The sequence below is a fragment of the Apium graveolens genome, chromosome 9, assembly GCF_009905375.1.
Source record: "Apium graveolens cultivar Ventura chromosome 9, ASM990537v1, whole genome shotgun sequence".
NCBI classification, from domain to species: domain Eukaryota; kingdom Viridiplantae; phylum Streptophyta; class Magnoliopsida; order Apiales; family Apiaceae; genus Apium; species Apium graveolens.
This window is the reverse complement of record NC_133655.1, coordinates 35,555,103-35,567,628: the sequence shown is the minus strand read 5'-3', so window position 1 is coordinate 35,567,628 and position 12,526 is coordinate 35,555,103. Positions and strand designations below refer to the sequence as shown.

Genomic DNA, 12,526 nt, shown 5'->3' with positions numbered 1-12,526 from the left:
CAAAATGGAAAGTCAACAGATAATTCCATATTACACTGGATAAAAATGGAACAGAAACAAGTGGAGAACTATTGTCTTATTGTACTTTATCTTTGTCTTCACTTGTAAACTTGGTGTTATATAAACCAAGTAGTAGCTAGTAATTAGATGTGATTTTCCCTGGGCTGTTTAGAAATATCAAGAGAGAAAATCATCTAGTTTGTACTAGGAAGCAGCTGTGATTTAGTTTTGAATCACAGATTTTCTGAAATAACACATCTCTGGTGGAACAACAAATCCACCAGAAAAGTTTTTAAGTTCTTTGTGTTCATTACATTTGTGTTTGAATATATATCTGTCTGCATCAGCTCCAAGCAATTCACACACATTTGATCACTCAAACACTTAGTCTTACAAACTGCTCAAAACTTGAAAAAGTTTTGAGATTTACATTCAACCCCCCTTCTGTAAATCTCATTGTTAGTCCACTGGGAATAACAATTGGTATCAGAGCAAGCTCTTAACATACAAAGAGTTTAAAGATCTATTCTGCTAACATCATGAGTAAGAAGGATATTGGTGTAAAGATTCCAATCCTGGAAAGAGATAACTATCATCACTGGAAGGTGAAGATGCATTTACATCTTCTCTCTCAAGATGAAAGCTACATCAACTGCATTGAGAATGTTCCTCACATCCCATACAAGGTGGCCACAACTGTTACTGCTACAGTTGCTGTTGGACAGTCTATTCCCAAGCCAAAGGCAGAATGGACTGTTGAAGATATTGAAGAGGTCCACAAGGACAAGAAAGCCATGAACATTTTGTTTAATGGCCTGGATCAAGATATGTTTGACAATGTCATCAATAGCCAAACTGCTAAGGAAATTTGGGATACTGTGCAGCTTATCTGTGAAGGCACTGAGCAAGTTAGAGAAAACAAAATGCAGCTTCTCATTCAACAATATGAATATTTTCATTTTGAAGAAGGAGAATCATTGAATGATACATTCAACAGATTTCAGAAACTATTGAATGGATTAAAGCTGTATGGGAGAGTGTACCAAGTCAAGGACTCCAATTTAAAATTTCTAAGGTCTCTACCAAAGGAATGGAAGCCTATGACTGTTTCTCTAAGAAATTCTCAAGATTATAAGGACTTCTCACTTGAAAGATTATATGGAATTTTGAAGACTTATGAACTTGAGATGGAGCAAGATGAGCTGTTGGAAAAGGGAAAGAGAAAAGGAGGATCAGTTGCACTTGTAGCTGACAGTGAAAAAGTTGAAGCCAGAAATGAGGAAAAGACAATGCCAAGTCTCAAAATTGGCACAAGCAAATCAGAATCAAGCAAGGGTAAAGAGCAAGTTGCTGAGGATGAAGACAATTCCAGTCAGGATGAATCTGGTGATATTGATGAACATCTGGCCTTTCTGTCAAGAAGGTTTGCAAAGATGAAGTTCAGGAAAAACAAAAAGTTCACTAAGCCAAACAAAAACATGGTGGACAAATCAAAGTTCAAATGTTACAACTGTGGCATTAGTGGACACTTTGCAAGTGAGTGTAGGAAGCCAAATTCTGAGAAAAAGAAATTTGAGCAAGTTGATTACAAAAGGAAGTATTTTGATTTGCTCAAACAAAAGGAAAGAGCTTTTCTCACTCAAGATAATTGGGCAGCAGATGGGATAAATGAAGATGATGATATGGAATATGTCAACCTAGCCCTGATGGTTAATTCTGATGAAAATGAAACTAGTTCATCAAGTAACCAGGGACAAATAAGGAATCTATGGTACTTGGACATTGGTTGTTCAAGACACATGACAGGAGATTTCACCCTGCTCACAGAGTTTAAGGAGAGAGCTGGCCCTAGCATAACCTTTGGAGATGACAGCAAAGGATTCACTATGGGATATGGCTTGATTTCAAAAGAAAATGTCATCATTGATGAAGTTGCATTGGTTGATGGTCTCAAACACAATTTATTGAGCATCAGTCAACTATGTGACAGAGGGAATACCGTTTCCTTCAATTCTGAAGCCTGTATTGTCACAAGTAAAAAGGACAATAAAGTGGTTCTAACTGGAGTTAGAAAAGGAAATGTGTACTTAGCTGATTTCAACTCTACAGATGCAGAATCCATCACTTGTCTTCTCAGCAAAGCAAGTCCAGTTGAAAGTTGGCTATGGCACAAGAAGCTGTCCCATTTGAATTTCAAGACAATGAAAGATCTAGTCAAAAAGGACTTAGTTAGAGGAATGCCTCTAATGGAATTCACAAGGGATGGACTGTGTGATGCTTGTCAGAAAGGAAAGCAAAAGAAAGTATCATTCAGTAAGAAGCTTGAATCTGCAATTGATGAACCACTGCAACTTCTACACATGGATCTTTTTGGACCAGTCAATGTATTGTCAATTTCAAGGAAAAGATACTGCCTAGTGATTGTAGATGATTTCTCAAAGTTTTCATGGGTTTATTTTCTTGGATCAAAGGATGAAGCTAGTGAAATCATCATCAATCATATCAAGCAAGTCAACAATCATCCTGATTTCAAAGTAAGGAATATTAGGAGTGACAATGGAACTGAGTTCAAGAATTCAACCATGAAGATGTTCAGTGAAGAAAATGGGATCATGCATGAGTTCTCAGCTCCAAGAACTCCACAACAAAATGGTGTGGTGGAAAGGAAGAACAGATCACTAATTGAAGCTGCAAGGATAATGTTTGAGGAGTCAAAACTCCCAACTTATTTTTGGGCTGAGGCTGTTAACTGTGCATGTTACACTCAGAATATTTCTCTAATCAATCAAGCAAAATGCATGACTCCCTATCAATTATTCAAGAGAAGAAAACCAACTTTAAACTTTCTACATGTCTTTGGTTGCAAATGTTACATCTTAAGGAATCAATCTGATCACAAAGGAAAGTTTGATGCAAAGGCTGATGAAGGAATATTTGTTGGTTATTCTGCTAGAAAATCATATAGGGTCTACAATCTAAGAACCAACATTATCATGGAATCTGTACATGTTGTGTTTGATGATAAAAAGATTGATGGACTAACAGATGAAGGACATCATGAAGGACTCAAATTTGACAATATTGAGATATATTGTGATGATAGTGAAGATGAGAATGATGAAGTAGGCATCTCAAGAAGAAACCAGAGTCTGCCTTTGGATAATGCACAGAATGCTGCATCCGTTGAAAGTCATAATTCAGCTTCCGTTGAAAGAAGCAATGCAGCATCCGTTGAAAGACAAAGTGCATCATCCGTTGAAGTTCATAACGAAGCATCCGTTGATCACAGTCTATCAACGGATAATCAATTCACCTCATCAGTTGATAGAACTCCCAATTCCTTTCAGAGGATCAGCAACTCAGGGGGAGTTTCAACAAATCAACATTCTATCTCACATCATGACAATACTGAGGCAACCTCATCAAGGGCTAATCTACCACCCCAAAGGAAATGGACCAAGAATCACCCTTTTGAACTGATCATTGGTGATGCTACATCTAAAGTACAAACTAGAAGGGCTACTCAAGATGAATGTCTGTATAGTAGCTTTCTATCACAGGAGGAACCTAAGCGAGTGGAAGAAGTTCTTTTGGATCCAGATTGGATTTTAGCAATGCAAGAGGAGCTAAACCAATTTGAGAGGAACAAAGTGTGGAAGCTGGTACCCAAGCCAAAGAACAAGAGTTCTATTGACACAAAATGGGTATTCAGAAACAAGATAGATGAAAATGGCATTGTCATAAGGAATAAAGCCAGACTGGTTGCCAAAGGCTATTCTCAACAAGAGGGAATAGATTTTGATGAAACATTTGCTCCAGTTGCAAGACTTGAAGCCATCAGAATCTTTCTAGCCTATGCAGCTAATGCCAATTTCAAAGTCTATCAGATGGATGTCAAGAGTGCATTTCTAAATGGGGAATTGGAGGAAGAAGTTTATGTAAGCCAACCTCCAGGTTTTGAAGATCCAAATTTTCCAGACCATGTGTATTATTTGTTGAAAGCACTCTATGGACTAAAGCAAGCACCTAGAGCCTGGTATGAGACTTTATCAAAGTTCCTTCTAGATAATCACTTCACAAGAGGTACTGTTGACAAAACTCTCTTCTTTAGAAATGTTAATGGCTCTAAGATACTTGTACAAATTTATGTAGATGATATTATATTTGGATCTACAGATGATAAACTTTGTAAAAAGTTTGCTAAATTAATGCAAAGTAAATATGAAATGAGCATGATGGGAGAGCTAACTTACTTTCTTGGTTTACAAGTTAAACAAGTTAGTGGTGGAATTTTCATTAGTCAAACTAAATATATTTATGATCTTTTAAAGAAGTTTGACTTAATGGATTGTTCACCTGCAAAAACTCCCATGGCCACTGCCACCAAGCTTGAATTAAACAAGGCTGAAAAGTCTGTGGATATTACAAGTTATAGAGGCATGGTTGGCTCACTTTTATATTTAACTGCCAGTAGACCTGATATTATGTTTTCTACATGTCTCTGTGCTAGATTTCAAGCTGACCCTAAAGAATCTCACTTAGTGTCTATTAAAAGAATTTTCAGATATCTCAAGAGGACTCCAAATCTAGGAATTTGGTACCCTAGAGAGTCTGGTTTTGATCTAATTGGCTACTCAGATGCAGATTATGCAGGTTGCAAAATAGACAGGAAAAGCACAACAGGCACCTGTCAATTTCTAGGAAACAAGCTTGTATCATGGTTCAACAAGAAGCAGAATTCTGTTTCCACATCAACAGCTGAAGCTGAATACATTGCAGCTGGTAGTTGCTGTGCACAAATACTGTGGATGAGGAACCAGTTATTTGACTATGGTATAACTGTTGACAAAATTCCAATATTTTGTGACAACACAAGTGTCATTGCCATTACTGAAAATCCAGTGCAGCACTCAAGAACCAAGCACATTGATATCAAGTACCACTTCATTAGGGAACATGTGATGAAAGGTACAGTGGAACTCTATTTTGTTCCAAGTGAAAAGCAGATTGCAGACATATTTACCAAGCCACTTAACTATTCATAATCTATGTCATCTATGTAATCTGTCTTGTAGCCTGAAATGAATTTGCTGCAAGAACAAAGTTGGCTTTAATCAAGACTTATCCTATCAACGGATATTCCCTATCCGTTGAAAGCCAAAATTGTTCTATCAACGGATATTCATTATCCGTTGAAAGACAAATACATTTCTGGTAATTTTATCCTTCAACGGATAAAATAGTGTTGTTCATCAACGGATAACTATTTACCTTATCCGTTGATGTGTCACGTCAGTGAGTCACAGCCGTTGATTCTTTTACTCAACCGTTGATACAGATATACAGTGTTGTATGTATTTGTATTTACGGTAGTTTTCAGAATTTCTACAGTTTCATTTATTCCTGAACGGCTATCACTTACTTAAAAGTATCATTTAATTATTTTATTTGTGTTTTAATTCAAGAAAGTATAAAAGCCCAATTGAATTCTTATTTTCACTTTACGCTTTCTTGCAATTATTTTTCTCTTTCTCTCTCAATTCTCAAGTTTTTCTCTGCAATCTCTACTCACAACAATGGCACCAGTAATCAAAATTATGTCTCAAACAGGATTTGTTTACGAAAAGAATAATTTCATAGTCTTGGTTGAAAAGAATGAAGCCCATTCTGATTATCATAAGATGATGGACTTCATCAAGAACTGCAAACTGAGCTATGCAATGCTGGAAGCCCCAACCATCTACTGTGAAGTGATTGAGGAGATTTGGACAACTGCAGAGTTCAACTCCACAGATATGACTATTGCCTTCTCTCTCAAAGGTAAGGACTATTGCATTAATTGTGATGATATACAATCTTGCTTTAAGTTGCCTGAGAATAATGCCATGACACCACATAATGATAAAGATGTCTCTGCAATGCTAGATTCCATAGGCTATGCTTTTGATTCTGCTAGTTTAGGTAGTATTAGAAGGAAAGGCCTTAGGAAAGAATGGAGTTTTCTTGGAGATGCCTTTATTAAGGTTTTCTCTGGGAAGATTAGCAATTTTGATGCTATCACTTCATCTCTTGTTAATATGCTCTATATGCTAGTTTCTGATAGGTACTTTAATTTTAGCAACTGTGTTATGCTAGAATTAGGTTCCAGATTAGGAAACAAAGCTAATAGACCACATAACATCTACTTTGCTAGATTCTTTATGTTATTGGCTAACCATGTTGCTGAAGGTTTGGTTATATCCAATGAGAATAATAAACTCAAATGCTGGGCACAAGAGAAAAGGGTCCTTGCAGACCTTTTGAGAATGAACCTCAACAGCCAGGTGCCATTGGTATACTTGCCAATCATGAATGCACCACAGGTAAGTGAGGTAAATGTTTCTATAACTCCTATTATTTCCAACCCCAATGTTTCTTTGCCTCCTAGTGTGGCTATGGAACCTGTGTCATTGTCCAAACAGGCTCCTACCAAAGCCACCAAATCTAAAGTTTCCAAAGTCAAGTCAAAGAAACCTACCTCTGTTGTTTCTCAAAAGACAACAGTTGTAACAACTACCATAAACCCTGAAGGGAGTGAACAGGGTGTGAGTGGTGAGGGGAGGGGTGAACATCAAAAAGCCCCCCAGGATAAGGTGGGAGAGGTGAGTGGTACCCAAACCAGCCAAGCCACAGTCTCTCAAAAGACTATAGTGGTTCAAAAGGAGTCCAGCACATCCCTAGTTGCATCCTCCCAAAAGGATGCAACTATTGAAAATAGTCCCCAACCAGGGACACAGAACAAAAGAGGGAGGGACACTGAAGCTACACATTTATCAATTCAAGCCTTTTCAAGGAAGAAGAAGGCCAAAACCCTAGTTTCCACACAAGGGACACACACAACACATATACATCCACCAGTATCTGTGCCTTCTCAAATTCAGCTTGATGTGATTCCAGCAAATGTGGAATCACAGCCCCATTCTCTCAATATAGAAACACACCATTCCTCAAACTCTCCAACACCCTCTCTGGATGTGGATATGATATTCACATCAATTCCTGATTCTCCCTCATTAAAACTCAGGGAGGAGCCCCACTCAAAATCTGGTGATCATCATCTTTTAGATGATTTGTTGGATCATCAGTCAATTCTTTTAGATGTAGTTGCAGAATCTGTGTCACCACACTTAAATCAATCCACACAGATTCAACAATTATGTCACTTTCTATCTCTACATCATTTCCTTCCTCAACGGATATCTCTCATCCGTTGACAAGTGGTTGTTCTTCAACGGATAAGCTTAACAGCAGTTATCCGTTGATACCATCAGTTTCTACTTTAACGGATACTCCCTATCCGTTGATGGCCTCTACACACTTAACAGAAACAATTCCAACTGTAGAGGACATGGCAACTGTACAATCACTTTTAGGCTTGAGGGAAGGGAGTGATTTTTTGAGTGAGAGGCTGGGTTGCTCCCAGGCAAAAGGAGAGGTTGAGAGTCACCAAATGCATGCTATTTCTTCCAGCATGGCAAAAGTAAGTGAGAGGAGTGGCACCTTAGAAGGTGAAGGTGAGGGTGTGAGGGTGTGTGTGAGCCAGGGGGAGCCCCTGATGCAAGAAAAGAGAGAAATTGAGAGACAGGCAGGTACAGAAGCTATAAGGGTGGATCCAGCCATTGCTAGTAAGTTAATGAAAGTGGATGATGCAGATAAGGAAAGACAATTTCAGCAACATTACAAAGCTGTCATTGATAACATTTCCTTGGATGCTGACACTTTTACTCACCCTGTTTCAGCCTATCAATTATTGGCTGCACAGGGCAATGTGGAGGCAGAACAGATACTACACATTGTACACACTTCAGAATCTCTTCTCAGAGACAAAGTTGCTGTCACCAGGCTGCCTTCTCAAGCTGGTGAGCCATCTGAAGAATTTGGAGTAAATTCTAATGATGATGACTCTAATTCTTTGAATGAGAGCATGAACTTAGGGGGAGTAGCAGGCCCAAGTTCTGTTCCTAATCTTCCTGCATGGGCATGGGCAAAACCATCAACACCAGGAGAGTTTGGTGTCACTTTGGTCAGACAAGTCATGACAATTCAGCAGGCAATTCAGGAGACTCAGGATGCTGGTACCAAGGCAATTCTTCAAGCTCATCTGGAATCTCTGCATCTCTTGCAGTTGCAGCATTACCAGCAAAATCTAAGTGTGGATGAGCTCAAGCTGGACATTGCTGATCTGAAATCCTACAATGCTGAGAAATTGGATTCAGTTATACCCTATGGTACTATGCAAGATTTGTTGGGGAGACTGAGGAAGGCATCTGATGCTGACAAGAGGCTGGCCATATTGGAAGATAGGGTTCAAATCATTGAAGACTCTATGGTCACCATTCTTCAGAATCAACAAACTCAAACAAATCTACTCATGCAGCTGGCACAAGCACAAGGCTTGACCCCTACCCTTGATGATAACAAAAAGGGGGAGAATAAAGGGGAAGGGGGAGGAGAACCATCTACAACAGTTCAGATTTCTAAAGTGCTAGTTCCTGTCATCACAACTTCTCCACCAATTCAAGTCAAAGGAAAGCTAGATGGAATTGATCTAATCCAGATAGCAGCAGCTGAATTGCAAGTCAAAGAGCAAAGGAAGAAGATTGATGAAAAGATGTAACTAATATTTAGTTCTACAACTTCTCAATCACAATCTGTGAAGCATAGCACAAAAGTGGAATCAATTATTATGGAACTCAAGCCAGTAGGGAGGCATAAGGATGGAGAAACTTCTTCCAAAGATCTGCAACCTATGGTTCTCAAGCCCAACAACAGATCCAATAAGGACTCTACAAAGAATCCTCTAAAAGAGGTGGATTTTCCTCTTCCAAAAGCTGATGAGGACAAGCTTTTAGGTAGAAGTATTGCATATCTCAAAGAGACCATGGATGAGGCTGTAAGGAGAAACATGACTATTATCTTCAGAGAGGGAAAGAGCATATGTGTGATGCAAGGACATCCCAAATTCTCAATAGCCAAGAGGGAAGAAACCAAAAGGTTGAAGGAAGAAGCCAAACAGCTAAAGGCTGACAAAAGAGCACAAGCAAAGCTTGAAAAACAGCTAAAGTCAAGTCAGGCTGAAGAACAGAAAGAAATTGAAGACAAAGGTGAAGATGAAGCTATGGGGGACATGGTTGGTACTGAGATGGAGGAAAGAAGTAAGGAAGAATGGCAGAAAGGGAAAAGAAAGAAGGTCAATGCAAAGAGAAAGGAGGTAGATAAGACTGAAGAAACCCAATCAATATCAAAACCACTACCCTCTATTCCTGAACCCATTGTACCTGACCCCTTCATGAACATTCATGGTGAAACAATCATTCCCAAGGAGGAACCAATTGATTGGGACACCATCAAATTGCCCACCTTCCTAACCTCTTCTCCACCATCAAAGAAGCAGAAAAGAAGAATCAAATCAACACCCTCTAAAGCCTCAATCAAATTCACACAGAAGCCTAAGCCTAAACCTCAAACCTCTAAAGATGATTATGTTCACATCTGTGACATAAAAGAATTTTCAGACATTGAACTCTATCTGGATGAGCTGGAGGATGTAAGGGGAATAGCTGCCTACAGACAGCTACCAGAAAGACTAGTGTTCAAATACAAAGGAGCTGGGGAAAGAACATGGCCTCTTCACAGAATTCTGAATGAAGGCTACTCTACCTTGATTAGAGTCTACTCAGCCATACATAAGGATTCTGGCTTTACCAGAACTGCCAGGACTGAGATTCTCAACAAGATTGCCAACATAAGGAAAACTTGGAGGGAGCCCAATGCCTTGCCTAGAACTTTACTCATTCAAGAGAGAGGTATTACAATTCACAAATCACCTCATTGGTTGATGGAGTTCAGAGACAACAAAGGAGTCAGAAGATTTTTCAGAATTGAAGATCAGCTAAAGATTGCCAGTAATGAAACTCTCAAGGATATGCAATCTAAGTTAGATATCAATGAAGAAGATGAAGCTGAATTCTACAGACAACTTCAACTTCAAATAGAGGAGAATGACAGGAGGCTAGGAAAGAAAACCAGGGATCAAAGGAAAAGAAAGTAATTTGCTCAGGCTAAAGGAGCACCCTTGGAAACAATGTATTTCTTCAATTTCATCTCAGTATATACACTTTTGTAGCACTTTTGAATTTCTGCTTTGTTACAGTTTATATATTTGTTAAGTGTTTTGTTATCATCAAGCTAAACCCAAATTTATGCCTACAGTTCTAGTAGACATAAATAGGGGGAGATTGTTAAGAATATGTGTATTAGTTTGATGATAAGTTCAGCAAAACACTTAAGTAGAAATCTAGTGTTTGTAGCCTCAACGGATAAGACCATCTTGGCTATCCGTTGAAGGAGTAGCCTTACTTAGCAATAAGTTTGGTATTGTAGCACATCTCACTCTCTGATTTCAAGCTGTAATTCTTAGATGTTGTTAGGAGATAATCAGTCATGTTGACTACTAATGGATGTACAAATAGGAGGGCTAATTGTAAATATTTCATGCCTTGTAATTTTGTATAAGTGAAGAAGTGTTAACGGATATTGAAGACCTTCAACGGATAAGAAACTAAGCTTCAACGGATGTCTCTAATGCTTCAACGGATAATATCCATCAACGGATAAGTGCTTCAACGGATAAAGCTTCAACTGCTAGAGCATCAACGGATAAAGCCATCAACGGATGAAAGCTTCAACGGATGCACTGCTAGAGCATCAACGGATAAAGCCATCAATGGATGAAAGCTTCAACGGATGCTCAGTCTCATAGCAGTTGATAGTGACAGTTAACAAAGCTGACAGAGGCACATGGATTGACAGAGATGTGGTAGCCTATTTCAGGAACAACAGAAAAAGCAGCCATTTTTAGTCTGGTTCAAAATGGAAAGTCAACAGATAATTCCATATTACACTGGATAAAAATGGAACAGAAACAAGTGGAGAACTATTGTCTTATTGTACTTTATCTTTGTCTTCACTTGTAAACTTGATGTTATATAAACCAAGTAGTAGCTAGTAATTAGATGTGATTTTCCCTGAGCTGTTTAGAAATATCAAGAGAGAAAATCATCTAGTTTGTACTAGGAAGCAGCTGTGATTTAGTTTTGAATCACAGATTTTCTGAAATAACACATCTCTGGTGGAACAACAAATCCATCAGAAAAGTTTTTAAGTTCTTTGTGTTCATTACATTTGTGTTTGAATATATATCTGTCTGCATCAGCTCCAAGCAATTCACACACATTTGATCACTCAAACACTTAGTCTTACAAACTGCTCAAAACTTGAAAAAGTTTTGAGATTTACATTCAACCCCCTTCTGTAAATCTCATTGTTAGTCCACTGGGAATAACAAGCTTGCGATAACTGCTGAAGTTGAAGTTATTTCCTAGGGGCATATTGCGGTTGTTGAAAACCAGGAGGGTTATACTGCTTTGTTGTGTATGGATGATAAGGTTATTGCACCGTATTCTGATTGTTGTTCCAACTGAAATTATGATGATTGCGGTTATTGGGATGATAAGTGGCTGGAGCTTGCTGCTGTGATCTCTGAAAGTTGCTCACAAATTGTGCTGATTCGCTAGAAATAGCACACAGCTCAGTTTCATGTGCCCCCGCACAAAGGTCACAAATACTAGTGATTTGATTAACTCCATAATTAGCCAAAGAGTCCACTTTTATCGTCAAAGCTTGAAGTTGAGCAGCTATAGCAGTAGCTGTATCTACTTCCAGAATTCCTGCTACCTTGCCTTGCAATATTCTTTGCATAGGATTCTGGTATTCATTAGCTACCATGAGCTCAATCAACTCATAAGCTTCATTATAGCTTTTGGCCCATAAGGCTCTACCAGATGCTGCATCGAGCATAGATCTTGACTGTACGCCCAAACCATTGTAGAAACAGTTTATAATCATCCAATCAGGCATGCCATGGTATGGGCACTTCCTTGGCATCTCCTTATATCGATCCCACGCCTCACACAGAGATTCTCTAGTTTGTTGTGTAAACTGAGTAAGAGCATTCCTGATTGTAGCAGTATTCGCTATAGGAAAGAATTTAGTGATAAAATTTTGAGCAAGATCCTCCCATTTGGTGATAGACCCTGGTGGTAGAGAATGTAACCAGAACTTTGCTTTATCCTTCAGAGAGAATGGGAAGAGTCGCAGCTTGATAGCATCTTCAGTGACCCCATTGAACTTGAAAGTGTCGCATATCTCGATAAAATCCCTGATGTGCATGTTGGGGTCTTCTGTAGGAGAACCCCAAACTGAACTAAGTTCTGTATCATCTGAATCATGCTCTACTTGATCTCAAAAGTGTAAGCCGAGGTGGCTGGTCTGATGATGCTCGACTAAATATCATTAATTTTAGGCTGAGAATAGTCCATCAAAGCCTTAGGAATTTCTGCTTGATCTCCCATCACTACTAAAGCTGGTTCCTCCACTTTCTCTTCTTCTTTTACTTTCTCTTCATCCTCAAAAACTTCCCTTCGAA

At 38.8% G+C, this 12,526-nt stretch overlaps 1 non-coding gene across 1 annotated transcript; it reads left to right on the top strand.

The window, feature by feature from the left end:
- Positions 1–11,956: 11,956 nt before the first annotated feature.
- On the top strand, positions 11,957–12,063 carry LOC141688308 (small nucleolar RNA R71). Its single transcript, XR_012561758.1, has one exon. It is a non-coding gene; the product is annotated as a small nucleolar RNA R71 (small nucleolar RNA).
- Positions 12,064–12,526: the final 463 nt, after the last annotated feature.